The sequence below is a fragment of the Bufo gargarizans genome, chromosome 1 (genome assembly GCF_014858855.1).
Source record: "Bufo gargarizans isolate SCDJY-AF-19 chromosome 1, ASM1485885v1, whole genome shotgun sequence".
In the NCBI taxonomy this organism is placed as follows: domain Eukaryota; kingdom Metazoa; phylum Chordata; class Amphibia; order Anura; family Bufonidae; genus Bufo; species Bufo gargarizans.
This window is the reverse complement of record NC_058080.1, coordinates 753,354,931-753,376,221: the sequence shown is the minus strand read 5'-3', so window position 1 is coordinate 753,376,221 and position 21,291 is coordinate 753,354,931. Positions and strand designations below refer to the sequence as shown.

The window sequence follows — 21,291 nt, the reverse complement described above, 5'->3', positions numbered from 1 at the left end:
ATACGTAGATTTCCATTCCTCTCGCCCCCCCCCCTCGCAATTCCTGACACTCGGACTGATAGCTCTGCTAGAGAGGAAACTGGGGGGAGGGGGGGGAGGGTGGGTGCACACATGAGCTGACCTTTTCATGCCTTGTTTTAGATTAACCTTGTAAGCTCCATTTAGGACCTGACCTAAATCTCCCATATACACAAGATGGAGGACATGTTTATACAAAATGGATTATCATCCCTCACAAGTGTCAGGTGCAGGGTCCTATGTCTGGAATTTGCTCCTGTCTCCAGAACTTGGGCCTCAAAGTGAAGGAGTGTGCACTGTGTATGTGCAGCTTTTTCTCGAACCGATGTTAGAAGACTTCTGAAAATATCCAAGCTAGTGCTGTCAGCTCATTTCAGAAGTCCCATAGTAGTGAATAAAGAGCGCATGGCGCATGTGCGGCCACCACTCCATTCGTCACTGTGGGACTGTTGAAAATAGCTGCTATTTTTAGAACTCGCATAGCGGTCATTGGAGGGTGGCAGCACATGCACAGCTGCTCTGTTCTGGACATGGGAGCGTCTCTCAGAGGTGAGTCCCACAACTGTCTGACACTGATGGCATATCCTAGCGAATATATAATATATTAATATTAAAGCCTTTCAGACATAGCCTGATCCCATCAGAATTAAACTTTCCAATATCTGCGCCACATCACGGGGCTGCCTTCCCGCAGGAGGACTTACACCCAAAACAGGGAGGACACTGCTACCGCTTGAAACAATCATACTCCGCTTTCACCTTCTACTAAGTATCCCAAGTGGCAGGAAACAACTGGATCAGGTATAGGTGAAGGGCTTTTTATTACTACCTTCCATGTTGTTTGCTGTCCCTGGGAGGTGGGGAAACAACATCTACACTGAAATATCTCCTCAGATGTTCCCCCTTATTAACTAATTCATGTATTTTACATGGGATTATGTCAGTTTTTTTACATTGTTTCTTCTTCTTTCCATTTAGGTTTCTAGAATATAGAAACATCTCAGTTATTATCTTCCACTGAACAGAATTTTCCTGATTCACGCATCATGGATAGGGACAGAGACAAGATGGCAGAGAGGATATTAAATCTCACCCTAGAGATACTCTTCCAACTTACTGGAGAGGTGAGAGATTCTGATGATGTCACATTACATCATTATTATACAGACGTGGACAAAATTGTTGGTACCCTTTGGTCAATGAAAGAAAAAGTCACAATGGTCACAGAAATAACTTTAATCTGACAAAAGTAATAATAAATTAAAATTCTATAAATGTTAACCAATGAAAGTCAGACATTGTTTTTCAACCATGCTTCAACAGAATTATGTAAAAAAATAAACTCATGAAACAGGCATGGACAAAAATGATGGTACCCCTAACTTAATATTTTGTTGCGCAACCTTTTGAGGCAATCACTGCAATCAAACGCTTCCTGTAACTGTCAATGAGACATCTGCACCTCTCAGCAGGTATTTTGGCCCACTCCTCATGAGCAAACTGCTCCAGTTGTGTCCGGTTTGAAGGGTGCCTTTTCCAGACTGCATGTTTCAGCTCCTTCCAAAGATGCTCAATAGGATTGAGGTCAGGGCTCATAGAAGGCCACTTTAGAATAGTCCAATTTTTTCCTCTTAGCCATTCTTGGGTGTTTTTAGCGGTGTGTTTTGGGTCATTGTCCTGTTGCAAGACCCATGACCTGCGACTGAGACCAAGCTTTCTGACACTGGCTAGTACATTTCTCTCTAGAATTCCTTGATAGTCTTGAGATTTCATTGTACCCTGCACAGATTCAAGACACCCTGTGCCAGACGCAGCAAAGCAGCCCCAGAACATAACAGAGCCTCCTCCATGTTTCACAGTAGGGACAGTGTTCTTTTCTTGATATGCTTCATTTTTTCGTCTGTGAACATACAGCTGATGTGCCTTGGCAAAAACTTCGATTTTTGTCTCATCTGTCCACAGGACATTCTCCCAGAAGCTTTGTGGCTTGTCAACATGTAGTTTGGCATATTCCAGTCTTGCTTTTTTATGATTCGTTTTCAACAATGGTGTCCTCCTTGGTCGTCTCCCATGTAGTCCACTTTGGCTCAAACAACGACGGATGGTGCGATCTGACACTGATGTTCCTTGAGCATGAAGTTCACCTTGAATCTCTTTAGAAGTCTTTCTAGGCTCTTTTGTTACCATTCGGATTATCCGTCTCTTAGATTTGTCATCAATTTTCCTCCTGCGGCCACGTCCAGGGAGGTTGGCTACAGTCCCATGGATCTTAAACTTATGAATAATATGTGCAACTGTACTCACAGGAACATCTAGTTGCTTGGAGATGGTCTTATAGCCTTTACCTTTAACATGCTTGTCTATAATTTTCTTTCTGATCTCTTGAGACAGCTCTTTCCTTTGCTTCCTCTGGTCCATGTCGAGTGTGGTACACACCATATCACCAAACAACACAGTGATTACCTGGAGCCATATATATAGGCCCAATGGCTGATTACAAGGTTGTAGACACCTGTGATGCTAATTAGTGGACACACCTTGAATTAACATGTCCCTTTGGTCACATTATGTTCTGTGTTTTCTAGGGGTACCATCATTTTTGTCCATGCCTGTTTCATGAGTTTATTTTTTTACATAATTCTGTTGAAGCATGGTTGAAAAACAATGTCTGACTTTCATTGGTTAACATTTATAGAATTTTAATTTATTATTACTTTTGTCAGATTAAAGTTATTTCTGTGACCATTGTGACTTTTTCTTTCATTGACCAAAGGGTACCAACAATTTTGTCCACGTCTGTATATGGTAATAACCATGGTGGATTTGATTTAAATCATAGTTTTCTACATAAAGACTAATTCTTGCTGGTATAACTTATAATGTGCAAGTAGATGAAGATTTTTAGAATAACAACTTTTTTATATTAGTTTAATTAGGTTGATTCTGTATTCATAGGTTTGTAGAAGTTAGGATTAAGGTCTTTTTCTCAACTCTGTTCATGTTATAACATTTTTGCTGTAAAGAAGAGGCATGTGATCTCTGCTGAGTCAAATTCAGTTTTGAGAACTGCAAAAGTAAACCAAAAATCTGTGATAATATCTTGTAAGCAGAGAAACTGCCCAATAATCTTACAAAAACCTCTGGAAGAGCATGACAGTGTGAATGGATTAATGAAATTTATTTACCAAAAAAATGAAACATATACAGCCTTATTCTACATAATTAAAAAACTAATCTTTATTTCATGATGGAATAACCTTTGGATAGTAATATATTTTCCTCAAAAAGCATTTTATTTAAAAAAAATCCGAATTAAATAAAAAAAATCCTTAAAATTTTTTTTTTTAAATCATTGATTTTTATCCACCCTGGTAATAACAGATTGAAATAGCTGTAGAGGTGATGGACTCTGGAAATGTCAGTAGTGATATTTATTACGGTGTTCCCCCATACCCAGGATTACACAGTGGTGAAGAAGACCTCTAACGAGCACTGTCAGGGTCATGTATCTGAAGGATGGGGAAGAACCCTGAGCCCAATCACAGGGCCTCCACCTCACTCCTTGAAACATGAGGAGATCAATGAACAGAAGATCCTAGAACTCACCCACAAGATGATTGAGCTGCTGACTGGAGAGGTGACACTGCTGGCAATGCTGGGACATTATACAGTAACAGCACTGGAAGGGTCTGGGTGATGACTGTATCATTGTGTTGGCAGGTTCCTATAAGGTGTCAGGATGTCACTGTCTATTTCTCCATGGAGGAGTGGGAGTATGTAGAAGGACACAAGGATCTATACAAGGAGGCCATGATGGAGAAGCACCAGACCCTCACATCACCAGGTAATAGAACTAAATAAAAATGTATTTTAATTATCTGTATGTAAAGAATGAATTCAGTCACTGTATGTGTCTCCTACAGGAATATCCAGTAAGAGAAGAACACCAGAGAGATGTCCCAGTCCTCATCCTCCACAGGAACATCAGGTAGATATTCTCCTATGGTCTGTAGAAGGCTGTGAATTCCTTGTGTTCAGTCTTGGTCATCCATTATTATTGTACGTGTGTAATAAAATATGGTGAGATGATGGGATTAAAGATGCCTGGAACCGCTTTAAATGTTCTGGTTACGGATACTGGCAGCAGGAATAAGAAACCAACTGGATTTATTTTTATCTTTTCCTTTCTTTTTCCTGAGACTAACATCACTGAAGGCCAACTTTCTCCACTAAATCAATTTGATCAACGTCTAGCCATTCCAAAAACATATGAGGTTCTTGTCATTGAGCCATCATCTAATATCTATGTTCTGATGAAGAAGATCTACAGCCATAAGATAAATAGTGCTGTCATGTTATTGTTTTGTTTGTCGTGATAATTAATGATCCTCTCTACTCATTTTGAACATTTATTAAGTTATTTGTATGATTGATTGTGATAATAATATTGTTTGTTTTGCAGCTTTTGAATGTGGATAAAGATCTGAATAATATTAATTCTACATATACATATGTGAGGGGTGATGACCAGTGTAAGGAAGAAATTTCTACAGAGACATATGTGTGGGGCGATGACCAGTGTAAGCAAGAAATTTCTACAGATAACCACCCAGGTGAGTAGAAACAAATAAACAGAGCAGCCAAAATACATATTAAATATGTATAAAAATATGAGACTTTTACAGGTGAAACATACTGTTAAAGTAAAATATGCCTCTGTGAAGATGGCCGATTTATTTATCTGCTGTCAGTACTGATGAGGGAAAAGCATTTGCTTAATTTTGGAACTAAGGAACTATTTGGTCTTATTAGACTTGGGAGATGAGGAAAGACCCCACCCCGACCTTTCTAAAAATGTGCTTAACAGTTATTTCTATGGTTTATTACTGTGTATTGAAATTGGCGGCTATTATCTGCCTCAGTGCTATATAATAAGTTTGTTTTATTGTAATGTGCATCCATTCAGTACAGCCTGAGATCTTTATGACTTATGTCCACTGCTATCCTGCCACCGAGTGTCCAGGCTGTGTGTTGTTATGACATTGTGTATATACAGTAGGATGTTTGGTCACGTGACCCTTCGGTGAAGGTTCTTGAGACAGAAGAGAACATGACCCTGTGAAGAAGTGGAAAACTGGAAGAGAACAGTCTGGTGGCCTAACACCATGATCTACTGGTCCTTGTTGTGAGGTCTATTGTTAGATTGTAAACTGTTTTCCCATCACTGTCTTAAAAGGAATTTGTTATCAGAAAATGACCTATTTAGAGATGAGAAAATCGATTCTGTAGTAATTGGATTTGTTATCGGTGTCACAAAAATTCCCCTGCCAAATGAGTCTGAAGATTTGACTTGTTTCGGACGAATCATGTAAAAACTGAACCCAGCGCCATTTTACTGTGAGTGTTAGCGTGGAAAAGCATGGGGGAGGAAGAAGATCGAGGATGATATGACACTGGGAGGAAGTGGAGGTGGGTTGTCCTATTTGGCTCAGAGGCTGGCAGATAGCCTGGATAAGCCAATTAGGGAGCAGGGGGGCAGGCAGCTACTTATGCTGAGATAGAGGAATCAACATTTTCTCTTCAGCTTGTGACCTGGAAGGGTGTTATGTGGCAGTGTCTGATAAAAAGATATTACAGACGCAAGCCACTAATGTAGTGAGTAGTGTAGAGCGCGAATATTCAAATTTTAATCATGAATATCACCACTTCGAGAATTTGCGACAATTTAGAATATTGTGCTATATATTCGTATTCGCGAATATTCTAGATTTTTTTAAAATCTGAACCCATAATCCCTCCCGGCTTCTTGCTTGTGGGCCAATGAGAAGGCTGCAATTACTTTGTAAGTGCTTAGCAACATCCCTAGCAACCAATAGAGAAGTTGCCTACCCCTAACTATATAAGAACCTCCCCAGCAGCCATTTTCTGCAGTTTTTTTTTATTTCTGAGAGAGAGAGAGAGAGAGCAGTGTCATTGCTGTGCTCTGTGCTTTGCTGTGTCATTACATTAGATAGTTAGTTAGCTTATATATATAATGCAGACAGTTAGTGGGAGATAGTCAGTGTAGGTTAGATCGTGATATAGTGTAGCTGATTCGTAGCTGATAATGTAGCTGGTTCCAGTGCAGGGTGTTAGGTAGTGTGATAGTGTCACCGCCGGCCCTGGAAGAGATCTTAGAAGTTCAGATAGACGGAAGACTCAGGAGTCTATCTGACAGATCTCTCTTGTTTTCATTGTTGCTGACAAGTTTCCACACCTTCGCAGATGCTGCTCATTATCTGTCAGGTGGCTCTTTATATGTTCCGCCTCTCAAGGTCCTCCTCGGACCCTGAGGAGGACTCTCAATGCTGACCCTAATAGGATGGTTATCTAACGAGGCCTATGGTCAACACTGGTGTATCTGCATGAGCCCCTCTCTTAAAGGCTGATCAAATTGGCATCCGTTTGTTATTGAGTTATATTTCAATCACATGACCTGGGCGGAATCGTGATGCGCAGGGTGACCAAAATTGATGCCCTGTGATTACTATTACCATATCCCACCGCACTGGTACCTATCCAGTACGACTATACCGAATTGGGCATTGGGCTCCGCAGAAATTCAAGGCCCGCATGTTGTAACATAGTAACATAGTAACATAGTAACATAGTACATAAGGCCGAAAAAAGACATTTGTCCATCCAGTTCGGCCTGTTATCCCGCAAGTTGATCCAGAGGAAGACCCCTCTCTAGTGGCTATAGCCTGTAATATTATTAAGCTCCAGAAATACGTCCAGGCCCCTCTTGAATTCCTTTATTGTACTCACCATCACCACCTCCTCAGGCAGAGAGTTCCATAGTCTCACTGCTCTTACCGTAAAGAATCCTTTTCTATGTTTGTGTACAAACCTTCTTTCCTCCAGGCGCAGAGGATGTCCCCTCGTCACAGTGACAGTCCTGGGGATAAATAGCTGATGGGATAGATCTCTGTACTGACCCTTGATATATTTATACATATTAATTAGATCTCCCCTCAGTCGTCTTTTTTCTAAAGTGAATAACTCTAATTTTGATAATCTTTCAGGGTACTGTAGTTGCCCTATTCCAGTTATTACTTTAGTTGCCCTCCTCTGGACCTTCTCCAGCTCTGCTATGTCTGCCTTGTTTACAGGAGCCCAGAACTGTACACAGTACTCCATGTGTGGTCTGACTAGCGATTTGTAAAGTGGTAAGACTCTGTTCTCATCACGGGAATCTATGCCCCTTCTGATGCAACCCATTATCTTATTGGCCTTGGCAGCAGCTGCCTGACACTGGTTTTTGCAGCTTAGTTTGCTGTTTATTAAAATTCCTAGATCCTTTTCCATGTCAGTGTTACCGAGTGTTTTACCATTTAGTATGTACGGTTGACTTGCATTTTTCCTTCCCATGTGCATAACTTTACATTTATCAGTGTTAAACCCCATCTGCCACTTATCTGCCCAAGCCTCCAGTCTATCCAGATCCCTCTGTAGCTGTATACTGTCCTCATCAGTGTAAATTACTTTACACAGTTTAGTGTCATCTGCGAAAATTTATACTTTACTATGCAAGCCTTCTACAAGATCAATAATAAATATATTGAAGAGAATAGGGCCCAATACTGACCCCTGAGGTACCCCACTAGTGACAGTGACCCAATCTGAGTGTGTACCGTTAATAACCACCCTCTGTTTTCTATCACTCGGCCAGTTACTTACCCACATACAGATGTTTTCTCCCAGTCCGAGCATTCTCATTTTATATACTAACCTTTTATGTGGTACAGTGTCAAATGCTTTGGAGAAGTCCAGATATACGACATCCATTGATTCGCTGCTGTCAAGTCTAGAACTTACCTCCTCATAGAAACTGATTAATTTAGTCTGACATGACCGATCCCTCACGAAGCCATGCTGATATGGCGTTATTTGCTTATTTCCGATAAGATGCTCTAACATAGCATCTCTCAGAAAACCTTCAAACAGTTTACCCACAACAGATGTTAAACTTACCGGCCTATAGTTTCCAGGGTCTGTTTTTGGCCCCTTTTTGAATATTGGCACCACATATGCCATGCGCCAATCCTGTGGGACATTCCCTGTCAGTATAGAGTCTGCAAATATCAGAAATAAGGGTCTGGCTATGACATTACTTAATTCCTTTAGGATACGGGGGTGTATGTCATCCGGTCCTGGCGATTTGTCTATTTTAATCGTTTTAAGTCGCTGATGTACTTCTTCCTGGGTCAGACAGGACACTTTTAATGGGGAATTTATTTTTGCATTCTGCATGTCATCTGACAATTTATTTTCCTCAGTGAATACATTGGAGAAAAAAATATTTAACAGCTTTGCTTTCTCCTCATCGCTCTCTGCGACTTCCCCCTCATTACTCTTTAAAGGGCCGACACCTTCAGATTTATACTTTTTAACATTTATATAATTGAAGAACATTTTAGGGTTAGTTTTACTCTCTTTGGCAATTAATCTCTCGGTCTCTAGTTTGGCCGCTTTTATTTGTTTTTTACATGTTCTATTTTTTTCCTTATAGTTTTTCAGTGCTTCCGTGCTCCCCTCCTGTTTCAGTGAATGATATGCTTTCTTTTTGTCATTTATTGCTTTCGTTACAGTTCTATTTATCCACATTGGTTTCTTTTTATTCCTTAACCTTTTATTACCATACGGTATGTACCTCTCACAATGAGATTTTAGGATGTTTTTAAAGATATCCCATTTTGTGGCTGTATTTTTATTTTTGAGGACTTTGTCCCAGTTAGTTTGGCCTATGGCCTCTCTTAGTTGGCTAAATTTAGCTTTTTTGAAGTTTGGTATTTTTGTTCCTCCCTGTAGAAACGCTCTTTTGAATGATAATTGGAAGGTTATTACTTTGTGGTCACTATTTCCCAGGTGTCCCCTAACCTGCACGTCTGTTGTTCTGTCCGGCCTATTGGTTAATACTAAGTCCAGTATGGCCGTCCCTCTAGTCGGGTCCTGAACCAGTTGGGAGAGGTAATTGTCTTTGGTTATTGCCAAGAACCTGTTTCCTTTATGAGATATACAAGTTTCAGTTTCCCAGTCTATATCTGGGTAGTTGAAGTCCCCCATAATAACCACCTCATTATGATTTGCCGCCTCGTCTATCTCGTTTAGTAATAGATTTTCTGTGGACTCTGGTATATTAGGTGGTTTATAGTAAACTCCTATTAGTAATTTATTGTTGTTTTTAGCTCCATGTATCTCTACCCACAGTGACTCCACATGTTCATGTCCCTCATTTATATCTTCGCGGAGTGTGGGCTTTAGACCGGACTTTACATAGAGGCAGACCCCTCCTCCTCTCCGGTTTTGACGATCCTTTCTAAACAGACTGTAACCTTGTACATAGTTACCAGTCATAGCTATCATCCAGCCATGTCTCAGTTATTCCCACTATGTCATAATTCTCCTCACACATCACTAATTCCAGTTCACCAGTTTTATTAGTCAGGCTTCTGGCATTAGTATACATACATTTGAGAGGTTTATGTATATTTTTTACCCTACACCTTTCCTTCTGAACTGTTCTAGTCCCTCCTTCCATTCCTCCCCCAGTCCCATTACTTTGCCCCCGGTCTCTATCTGCACTATCTTCCCGTCCTATAACGTAATTACCCTCCCCCCCAGTCCCTAGTTTAAACACTCCTCCAACCTTCTAGCCATCTTTCTCCCCAGCACAGCTGCCCCTTCCCCATTGAGGTGCAGCCCGTCCCTACGATAGAGCCTGTAGCCGATAGAAAAATCGGCCCAGTTCTCCAGGAACCCAAACCCCTCCTTCCTACACCAGTTCTTGAGCCACTTGTTAATCTCCATAATCTCCCGCTGCCTTTCTTGTGTGGCTCGTGGTACAGGCAGTATTTCGGAAAATACTACCTTTGAGGTCCTTGCCCTCAGCTTTTGACCTAAATCCCTGAAATCATTTTTAAGGACTCTCCACCTACCTCTAACTTTGTCATTGGTTCCGATATGGACCATGACCGCTGGATCTTCTCCAGCCCCTCCCAGTAATCTGTCAACGCGATCCGCAATGTGACTCCTACACGACCCGCAACTGCTCAGGTTGTGGACAACTGACCGTATGTACTTCGCCATCCGGTATATATTTATTTATTTATTTACGTATTCATCAAGGTTGGGTCCGACTCTAATACTCAATATTATTTACACCCGTCTTACGGAGCTTGTTCGATGCATCTGAGCTCCGTCGGTTGATTACTGAGGTTTTCTGAATATCACTATATATTCACCTCCCATCACCCCCTGATGATCCCACTTTGTGGGTGAAACGCGTCGGGGTTAATTTTGATTATCATGCTAGATTATCATCCTCAACTATCATACTAGAGGGTGTTTTTATGTAATACTTGGTGTACCTTGTACTTCCTGGCGTACCATCACGAGGGCTGTATACAGTGGGCACCTTTTTTCTATTTCTTTGTGTGTGTGTTAGTTATCGATTGGTAGGCCACTGCGGCACCAGCTTTCACCACCTGTCACCATCCTAGGGTTAGACAGGAGGCGAGGCTAGGCTCGAGGACAGGGAGTCTCCACCACCAGGGGACGTCCCTGGGCTGAGGTGTAGATCAGGGTAGCAGTATAGGGACACCTCTCCCCCCCCCCCCCACCCAGTAGATAGCTCACCCAGCCAAGTGTGGACCTACCTAGGTAACTATATAGGTTAGTCTTTTGTTATTCTTATTAAATATTAGCTATCTTTTTGAATTAAGGGTTTCATTGCTGGACTTGCTCCACATTACAAAACCCCCTGTGAGAAAAATAAACTTTTTTTTCTGTAAATGAACAGACAGCTTTTTTTTTTAAAAAAATCCTCAAATTTCTACCGTTTGTAGACTTATTGCCAGCACCCAGATATCATTCTGCTGCAAACACTGAACAAGTGCCCTTTTTTTTCTTCTAAAACCCATTTCACTGCATTAAATCTGTGTTATTAAACATATTGTATTATAGCAAAAGCCTTACTACAAAAGTCACAGCCAGATGATGTGGATGTCACATCTCAGTTTGACACCGAGCATTGGAGCCAGGCGTCACCACATTTTTAATTTTCCTCCTTCTTGCAACCCCTTAGAAGCCATTCAGTTGCATGCTCTCTGTCTGCACTGGCCACTTCTAGTGGAGTGCCTTAATTTTTTCTAAGATGCAACAAAACCCCATGTGCTATGGATGATACTCAAGATAGTGTCTGAGAACAGACAGCATTTGGACTGCCATGAGGAGATGGTTCAAGCGGAGGTGGGGGATCCCAAGCATAGCTGTGGTTATAGTAGTGGCACTTGTAGCAACAGTGGTGGTGGTAGGGGCAATGGTAGCGACAGTGGCTCTTGGGGCAAATACAGAGCAGGGAATGGGGAAGGGAGGTAAGAAGGCCACAATGATATATCACAGTCTAATAAAAGTGACGTGAAGGGTGATAATGATGATGATTGTGTGTTGGACAGGACCTGGGGGTTGGATCAGGGTCCTGAGGAGGAGGGTGGTGGCAGCAATTAAGAGCAGAGGGTGAAGGGCGAGAATGATGATGATTGTATGTTGGACAGGACCTGGGGGTTGGATCAGGATTTTAAGGAGGAGGGTGGTGGCAGCAATTAAAAGCAGAGGCAATGTATAGCCAGAACCTCCCAAAAAATGCAGGGTGATGATCTGCTTCTATTATGGTCAACTGAGAAATTAGTGATACCACTGATACTGTTAGGCTGGTTTCACACGGGCGTGACGGATTTGATCCGGATGCGTTCAGGGTGCGTTCAGTGAAAATGCTGCGATTTTGGCACTAAAACAAGTCAGTTTTGTCTGCGATTGCGTTTAGTTGTTCAGTTTTTTCCGCGCAGGTGCAATGCGTTTTGATGCGTTTTTCACGCGCGTGATAAAAAAACGGAATGTTTACAAACAACGTCTCTTAGCAACCATCAGTGAAAAACGCATCGCACCCGCACTTGCTTGCGGATGCAATGCGTTTTTCACGCAGCCCCATTCACTTCTATGGGGCCTGACCTGCGTTACAAACGCAGAATATAGAACATGCTGCGATTTCAAAGCATTGCAGAAGTAATGCGTGAAAAAAACCGCTCATGTACACAGCCCCATTGAAATGAATGGGTCAGGATTCAGTGCGGGTGCTATGCGTTCAGGTCATGCATGGCACCCGCGCGGAAATCACGCTCGTGTGAAAGGGACCTTAGTGTCAGATCAAAACTTGCCAGACCAAAGCAAAGATTGGCTGCTGCTAGCTCTGTGTGATGCCAGCTAGTGCAACAAGAGTGTCCTCCCTCTCCCGATAATGTAATGTGTGGCTACAAGAAAACTCTACACTCCCAACGATCCACTGGTGCACAAGCTTAAATCCGTGGCCGAGTTACTGGTGGTGCTGTCGCTGCCATACCACTTAATGGATTTTTTCTGCCTTTAGGGAGCTGATGGCATGTTCTCGGCCTCTCTGGAAGATACCTAGCCAACATTATTTCTCCAAAAAGGCAATCCCTGCCTTGTACTGTCCTGTGGTAGAGAATTTGGGTTGCCTTTGGAGGAGGAGGAGTTGCTTGTGCAGGGTAATAAGGTAGACAATGATGACAACTGTAGCCATGATGACCAAACATCTCACTGCGGGGGCAGAGCCAGAAAGAACTGGGTTCTTGGGCTCGTTGGTGAGAATAGCAAGCTGTATGCTTGCTTCTTTATGTAATGACTGGCATATCCTTCCCATTAAGCAATCTGATGGTTACTGCAGTGATCGCTATGCTTCTAGACCTTTGTGATCACAGCAAAATGGGGTAATATTTTCCTGTTGCCTAAAGGGAGGTCAAATTGCTTTATTACCAGGATACAGTGTGTATGCAGCTTGCTTTCATTGTGCAGATGCCTATTACCCATGTATCTGACCAGGAGGTCCCTTTATCACCCTAGCCCACCCCACACAACCCCAGAGGCATCCACCTCCAACTGTCTCGACTACCACAAGCAGCAAACTCTGCAGCAAGGGGTTTAGATTATCAACATGATTGAGCAGTTTTTTTCATGTGCCACATGAGGCTGGTGCAAATCAACAAAAGAAGACATGCCGTTTGAATACCCCGACTCAGGCCTTTTTCCAGCATCCCTGACCCCATGGACTTCTGGGCAGGCAGAGTGGAACAGTGGCTGGAACTGGCCTAGTTTGCTCTCTCTGTACTGTGATGCCCAGAATCTAGTTTAATCTAGGAGGAGTTTCAGAGCATCAAGACACCCAAACAAAGTTGTCCGATGCCAGTGTACAAGACATCACTTTTGTCAGATTGAATGAGGCATGGATCTATGAGGACTTTCATATCTCCAGCTGAGACCAGGCTATCATTTTGTTATGTACGATATGGCTTCTGCCACAATCATGCCACTTCCACTGCCTGCCTACCATCTTGTTCCATATCATATGGCTGCTGCTGAATCCATCATGCCACTTTTGCTGTCTGCCTGCCTACCTATTATGCTTCATAACATATGGCTGCTGAATCTGCTTCCATCATACCACTGCAGTTGTCTGCCTTCCTACCATTATGCTCAGTAAAGTATGGCTGCTGCCATCAAAACTGCTAATCCCCCCTACTGCCATTACCGTTACTGGTATACACCTACACACACATCTGCTGCCTTGTCTGTTCCATGCTATGCTGCTACCTCTACTTGTGTGGCTATATGCAACTATTACTCTACCCTTTCTACATCCACACTTGTACTGCTGCTGCTCCCAATTAAAAGGGAGAGTTTTTCTAAGTTTGTTTAGAACTGCTACTCTTTCTTTTGACAATTAGCACTTGTGCATGTATAAATACAGACATTCTGCCCCCATTAACACATCATTTTTGGAAGCTTGTGCAGAACAAGCCACTGTTTCTCATTATATTAAAGAGGACCTTTCAATACAATAAAAAATCTAAACTAAGCATACAGACATGGAGAGCGGCGCCCACGGATCTCCCTGCACTTACTATTATCCCTGGGCGCCGCTCCGTTCTCCCAATATAGGCTCCGGTATCTTAATATGTTCGGCTCAACTGGGTGGAGCCTGCCGGCATCTTCTTCTCCCAGGCTGTAGCGCTGGCCAATCGCAGCGCTCAGCTCATAGCCTGAGATAAAAAAAAAACTCTCAGGCTATGAGCTGAGCGCTGCGATTGACCAGCGCTACAGCCTGGGAGAAGGAGACGCCGGCAGGCTCCACCCAGTTGAGCCGAACATCTGAAGATACCGGAGCGTATACCGGGAGAACAGAGCGGCACCCAGGGATAATAGTAAGTGCAGGAAGATCCCTAGGCGCCGCTCTGCATGTCTGTATGCTTAGTTTAGATTTTTTATTGTAGTGAAAGGTACTCTTTAACATATGTGTGTGTATACAGGGGCAGGCACCTGCACCCGTTATTACATAATTTTTTAACGTCTGGTCCCAAAAATCCATAGTTCTTTCCCCCAGCGCCTTATGTCTAAAGGACAATTTTTGGAAAGTTTCTAATCTGAAAATGCAAAACATGTGACAACGTGGGAGGGTGGGAAGGGAAAACATTTTAAAAAAAAAGAGATAAAAGATAAATATGAAAAAATCATAGAGTGTCATATACCAATTTTCAGCCCGATAGAAGCAGATTAATGTAGAATCGATTTGGACACCAATCAAATTATGTTTTCTTTTTTTTTTATTCAACCAATTGGACACAAAACTATTTTCAAGAAGTTCACTCCTCTCTAGAAAACCATTTAAAAAATATTTTTTGGGTTTATTCATGATTTTCTGTTCTGTACAGGTACGTCTACTTTCACACTCGCGTTTTGGCTTTCCGTTTGTGAGATCCGTTCAGGGCTCTCACAAGCGGTCCAAAACAGATCAGTTTGCATTCTAATGCATTCTGAATAGAAAAGGATCCGCTTAGAATGAATCAGTTTGCATCAGTTCAGTCTCCATTCCGCTTTGGAGACTGACACCAAAACGCTGCTTGCAGCGTTTTGATGTCCGTCTGATGAAACTGAGCCAAACGGATCTGTCCTGGCACACAACGTAAATCAATTGGGATGGATCCGTTTTTTACTGACACAATAGCAAACGGATCAGTCCTCCATTGACTTTAAATGGTGTTCAAGAAGGATCCTACTTGGCTATGTTAAAGATAATACAAACTGATGCATTGTAAACGGATGCAGACGGCTGTATCATCTGAAACGTCCATGACGGATCCGCACAAAACGCTAGTGTGAAAGTAGCCTGAGTTTTCATTAGTTTTTATTACTAAGTAAGTAAAACCTCTGTATAGGCAGCTCCGGACCCTCCACTCACAACAGGTGATATCACAGTTTATCAGCTACCTCCCGACCTTCACAAACCAAGATTACAAAACTCTCCCGACGATTCCTGTCCATTGTGTCTGTGGACCATGTAGATTCTCTCAAAAGACAGAAAGTTTTAACATACTTTCCTCATAGTGGCCAGTGTGAAAACTGTATGATTATATGTATAAATATCTGTATTAATTTAATATAAATAGCATCATGGAAAATTTATTTTTAAAAAACCGAAATCTGTTAAACAGAAAAATGTAATTTAAACAGGTAATTTCCTGATGACCCATTACCTCTAAGCTGACTATATAATTCTAAGTGTTAATTTTGCTCACAGGTACTAGTATCCATCCCAAATTTTTCATACATATACCCACCAGTAATGAGCTGTAGGCGAAATATTCGAATTTGCGATATTCCGCAAATATTTGATCTCCAGTCATTTTTTTTTTTGATTGCGAAAAAAACCGGCAGTCGGAAAATTCCCGATTCAAATATTTGCAATGCGAAAATTCACAATCAACACTACTCCTAAAGTCAAAGATATTGCAGCCTTCTCATTGGCCCACTAGCAAGAAGCAGTGAGGGATCATGGGTACTGATGAAAAAAAATCTATATATTCGCAAATTCTCTAAGTGCCAATATTTGCTATAAAAATTAGCGATTAGAATTTTCGCGATCAACACTAATACCCACTTGGCTTGGCCAAAGTGTATGTTTTCTGAATGGGGAGACATCTTTGGAGGCGGCTTATCTCACCTAAAACAAATATTTGAATATGTTAAAATCTAACTGCTAGTTGCTTCTACACATAAAGGATAGGCAGGTTCAGCCAGCATTTTGCTACATACAGAACCTTGCAATTTGTATGAAATTCTTAATATAAACATCCAGGGTCCTCTCTCTCCTTCCACTTATCTTGTTAAGGGTCCATTCACACATCCGCAACGTGTTTTGCGGATCCACAAAGCCGCAAAACACGTACAGCGGCAATCTGCATTCCGCATTTTGCGGACCGCACATTGCTGGCACTATAGAATATGCCTATTCTTGTCCGCAATTGCGGACAAGAATAGGATATGTTCTATTTTTTGGAGGAACGGAATTGCGGACCCGGAAGTGCGGGTCCGCAATTCCGTGTCCGGGCATCAAAATGCGGAACGGAATTGCGGACGTGTGAATGGACCCTAATGCTTATTGCATTTGTGTTTTATGTATGTGTACTCCCCTTTTTATATATGAAAGAAGATAAAGAACTGGCTGAACGGCCTCAATTAATACTTCTGTTCAGTTTTTACAAAGGAAAATGAAGGAAAAAGACCTCAGGAAGGAAGACTAATGAATCTTTTGATGCATGTGTCTTTACAGAGGAAGAGGTTCTAAGTCAGCTGTCTAAAATTAATACAAATAAGTCACAGGGGCCTGATGGGATACACCCAAAGCTATTAATAGAGCTTAGCGGTGAACTAGCAAAACCATTAACAGATTTATTTGACTAATCACTGGTAACAGGAGTCGTCCCAGAAGATTGGGAATTAGCAAATGTTATGCACAAGAAAGGTAGTAGGGAGGAATCGGGCAACTATAGGCCAGTAAGCCAGACATCAATAGTGGGGAAATTAATGGAAACCATACTTAAGGAGAGGATTGTGGAACATCTAAAATCCCATGGATTGAAAGATGAAAACAGCATGGGTTTACTTCAGGGAGATCATGTCAAACTAATCTTATTGATTTTTTTGATTGGGTGACTAAAGTAAAAGATGGCGGAGGTGCAGTAGACATTGCTTATCTAGACTTTAGTAAGGCTTTTGATACTGTCCCACATAGAAGGCTTATCAATAAATTGCAGTCTTTGTGCTTGTACTCCCATATTGTTGAATGGATTAGGCAGTGGCTGAGGGACAGACAACAGAGGGTTGTAGTCAATGGAGTATATTCAGACCATGGTCTTGTTACCAGTGGGGTACCTCAGGGATCTGTTCTGGGACCCATATTATTTAATATCTTTATCAGCGAAATTGCAGAAGGCCTCGATGGTAAGGTGTGTCTTTTTGCTGATGACACAAAGATTTGTAACCGGGTTGATGTTCCTGGAGGGATACACCAAATGGAAAAGGATTTAGGAAAACTAGAGGAATGGTCAAAAATCTGGCAACTAAAATTTAATGTTGATAAGTGCAAGATAATGCACCTGGGGCGTAAAAACCCAAGAGCAGAATATAAAATCAGTGATACAGTCCTAACCTCAGTATCTGAGAAAAGGGATTTAGGGGTCATTATTTCAGAAGACTTATAGGTAGACAGACAATGTCATAGAGCAGCAGGAAATGCTAGCAGAATGCTTGGGTGTATAGGGAGAGGCATTACCAGTAGACAGAGGGAGGCGCTCATGCCGCTCTACAGAGCACTAGTGAGACCTAATTTGGAGTATTGTGCTCAGTACTGAAGACCATATCTCCAGAAGGATATTGATACTTTGGAGAGAGTTCAGAGAAGAGCTACTAAACTGGTACATGAATTGCAGGATAAAACTTACCAGGAAAGATTAAAGGACCTTAACATGTATAGCTTGGAAGAAAGACGAGACAGAGGGGATATGATAGAAACTTTTAAATTCATGAAGGGAATCGACAAGGTAAAAGAGGAGAGAATATTTAAAAGAAAAACTGCTACAAGAGGACATAGTTTTAAATTAGAGGGGCAAAGGTTTAAAAGTAATATCAGGAAGTATTACTTTACTTTACGGAAATAGCCTTCCTGCAGAAGTGGTAGCTGCAAATACAGTAAAGGAGTTTATGCATGCATGGGAAAGGCATAAGGCCATCCTTCATATAAGATAGGGCCAGGGGCTATTCATAGTATTCAGTATATTGGGCAGAGTAGATTGGCCAAATGGTTCTTATCTGCCGACACATTCTATGTTTCTATATGTACAGCACCATGGAATAATTGGCACAATAATGATAATCTATTCCAATTTCAAGGTTATAGTATTTAAAAAAAATACCGTTTTGTTTTTGGCAGATGATTGTATCGGGAGCTCAGAGGGACATCTGATCTCTTCAGCTTTTAAAGCTGAAGACACATATGAAGAGCATGCCACTAGCTTGGATATACCCTCAGCTCTTCACAGCCAAACTTGCTCGTTTGATCCATTAAAACATCTTCTATCTTCTGGTTCATCACAAAGTGTAAAGCAGAATCAAAGTCACAGAAAGGGTATTAAAGATCAAAGAATGCACACTAAGAAGAAGACAATTTCATGCTTAGAATGTGGGAAATGTTTTACTTGGAAATCACAACTTGTTGAACATCAAAGAACTCACACAGGAGAGAAGCCATTTTCATGCCAAGAATGTGGGAAATGTTTCATAAGAAAATCACATCTTGTTCAACATCAGAGAATTCACACAGGGGAGACGCCGTTTTCATGTGAAGAATGTGGGAAATGTTTTACACACAAAACAACACTCGTTGAACATCAAAGAACTCACACAGGAGAGAAGCCATTTTCATGCCAAGAATGTGGGAAATGCTTCATAAGAAAAACACATTTTGTTGAACATCAGAGAATTCACACAGGGGAGACGCCTTTTTCATGTGAAGAATGTGGGAAATGTTTTACACACAAAACAACACTTGTTAGACATCAAATAATTCACACAGGGGTGAAGCCATTTTCATGTTCAGAATGTGGAAAATGTTTTACCTTGAAATCACAACTTGTTGATCATCAACAAACTCACATAGGGGTGAAGCCATTTTCGTGTTCAGAATGTGGAAAATCTTTTACTTGGAAATCACGACTTGTTAAACATCAACGAAGTCACACAGGAGAGACACCATTTTCATGTCTAGAATGTGGGAAATCTTTTACTTGGAAACCACAACTTGTTAAACATCAACGAATTCACACAGGGGAGAAGCCGTTTTCATGTGAAGAATGTGGGAAATGTTTTACACTAAAAACAAAACTTGTTGGACATCGAAGAACTCACACAGGGGAGAAGCCATTTTCATGTTCAGAATGTGGGAAATGTTTTGCAAAGAAAGAAACACTTGTGGTACATCGAAGAACTCATACGGGAGATAAGCCATTTTCATGTTCAGAATGTGGAAAATGTTTTACCTGGAAATCACAACTTGATAAACATCAACAAATTCACACAGGAGCAACTCCGTTTTCATGTGAAGATTGTGGGAAATGTTTTACACACAAAACAACACTTATTGGACATCGAAGAACTCACACAGGGGAGAAGCCATTTTCATGTTCAGAATGTGGGAAATGTTTTACTTGGAAATCACAACTTGTTAAACATCAACGAATTCACACAGGGGAGAAGCCATTTTCATGTTCAGAATGTGGGAAATGTTTTGCAAAGAAAGCAACACTTGTTGGACATCGAAGAACTCACACGGGAGATAAGCCATTTTCATGTCCAGAATGTGGTAAATGTTTTGCACAGAAAGTAACACTTGTTGGACATCGAAGAACTCACACAGGAGATAAGCCATTTCCATGTCCAGAATGTGGGAAATGTTTTACTTGGAAACAACAACTTGTTAAACATAAAAAAACTCACATAGGGGAAAAGACAATTTCATGTTAAGAATGTGGGAAATGTTTCTTAAGAAAAGCAAACCTTGAACATCTGGAAATTCACAAAGGGAAGATGCCATTTTATGTCCAGAATGTGGGAAATATTTAACTTTTAAATCACAAATTGTCGAACCTCAATGAACTCGGACAGGAAAGAAGCCATTTTGATACCAAAAATTTGGGAAATTTTATGGTCATAGATCAAACCTTGTTAGACCCCAAAGAACTCACAGAAGGGGAAAAGCCATTTTTCATGCCAAGAATGCGGGGCATGTTCTACCCATAAATCAGTCTGTTTTTGTTCAGAATTTGTTCAGAATTTACAAAGAAGTGAAGCTATTTTCATACACTGTATAAGGAAAATGTTTTACCCAAAAGTCTAATCCAATTTCACATCATGGAACTCACATTGGAAAAACAGTTCATGTCCAGAATGTAGGAAATGTTTAGTTTGTGTTTGCGTCTTCTGTCAGTGAAAAAAAAGAAAAAAACTCCCCCCAAAAAAGTCTTAGATTGTTAGTGTATTAGGGTTCATTTGGTGTAGTGATTATTGTCTGCTTTAGTGTCAGCGTCTTTTTTCTTTTAAAAAAAAAAGTCCTTTATTGTTAGTGTTTTAGTGTTTAGTTTATGTAGGGATTAGTTTCTGTGCCTTGCATTTTAAAAAAAGACAAAAACAAAAAAAAGTCCCTTAGTGTTAGTGTTTTAGTGTTAAGTTTGTGTAGGGTTTAGTGTCTGTGTCTTGCTGCATCTGTTAAAATAAATAAAAAAAAGTCTTAGATTGTTAGTGTATTAGGGTTTATTTGGTGTAGTGATTATTGTCTGCGTTAGTGTCTGCGTCTTTTTTCTTAAAAAAAATAAAGAAGTCCTTTATTGTTAGTGTTTAGTTTGTGTAGGGATTAGTTTCTGTGTCTTGCATCTGTGAAGAAGAAAAAAGAAATTGATTATTAGGGTTCAGTTGTTGTAGTGATTATTATCTGCATTAGTGTATGTGTCTTTTTTCTTTGAAATAAAATTAAAAAAGGCTTTTACTGTTAGTGTTTCTAGTATATTTCATTAAATTTTTGTCCCATTGTCCCCATCCCAATAAAGTTTTTCCCAATTTCCCTCATTATTTTCTTTATTTTTTGTTCTGCATATATAATATAAACAACACAGTATGAGTGCACATGGGCGTTCAGGCAGCCATGGTAGGGGAGTTGGTTCCAGTGCTGGACCGCCGCCAGCACGGGGCCGCTCCTCTACCCACGGAGGGGCGGGTGCAGGTGTCAAGGACCTTCCCCTCATTCGTGATTTCTTTGGGCATGGCAGCCGCCCC

The 21,291-nt window shown here is 41.1% G+C and overlaps 1 long non-coding RNA gene and 1 pseudogene across 1 annotated transcript; both read left to right on the top strand.

The window, feature by feature from the left end:
* The first annotated feature begins 1,040 nt into the window (after positions 1-1,040).
* Positions 1,041-3,796, top strand: LOC122925169. Its single transcript, XR_006387551.1, has 3 exons — positions 1,041-1,142; positions 3,476-3,655; positions 3,739-3,796. It is a non-coding gene; the product is annotated as an uncharacterized LOC122925169 (long non-coding RNA).
* A 14-nt stretch (positions 3,797-3,810) lies between these two features.
* LOC122930672 lies at positions 3,811-20,085 on the top strand (annotated as a pseudogene).
* The last annotated feature ends 1,206 nt before the right edge of the window (positions 20,086-21,291 follow it).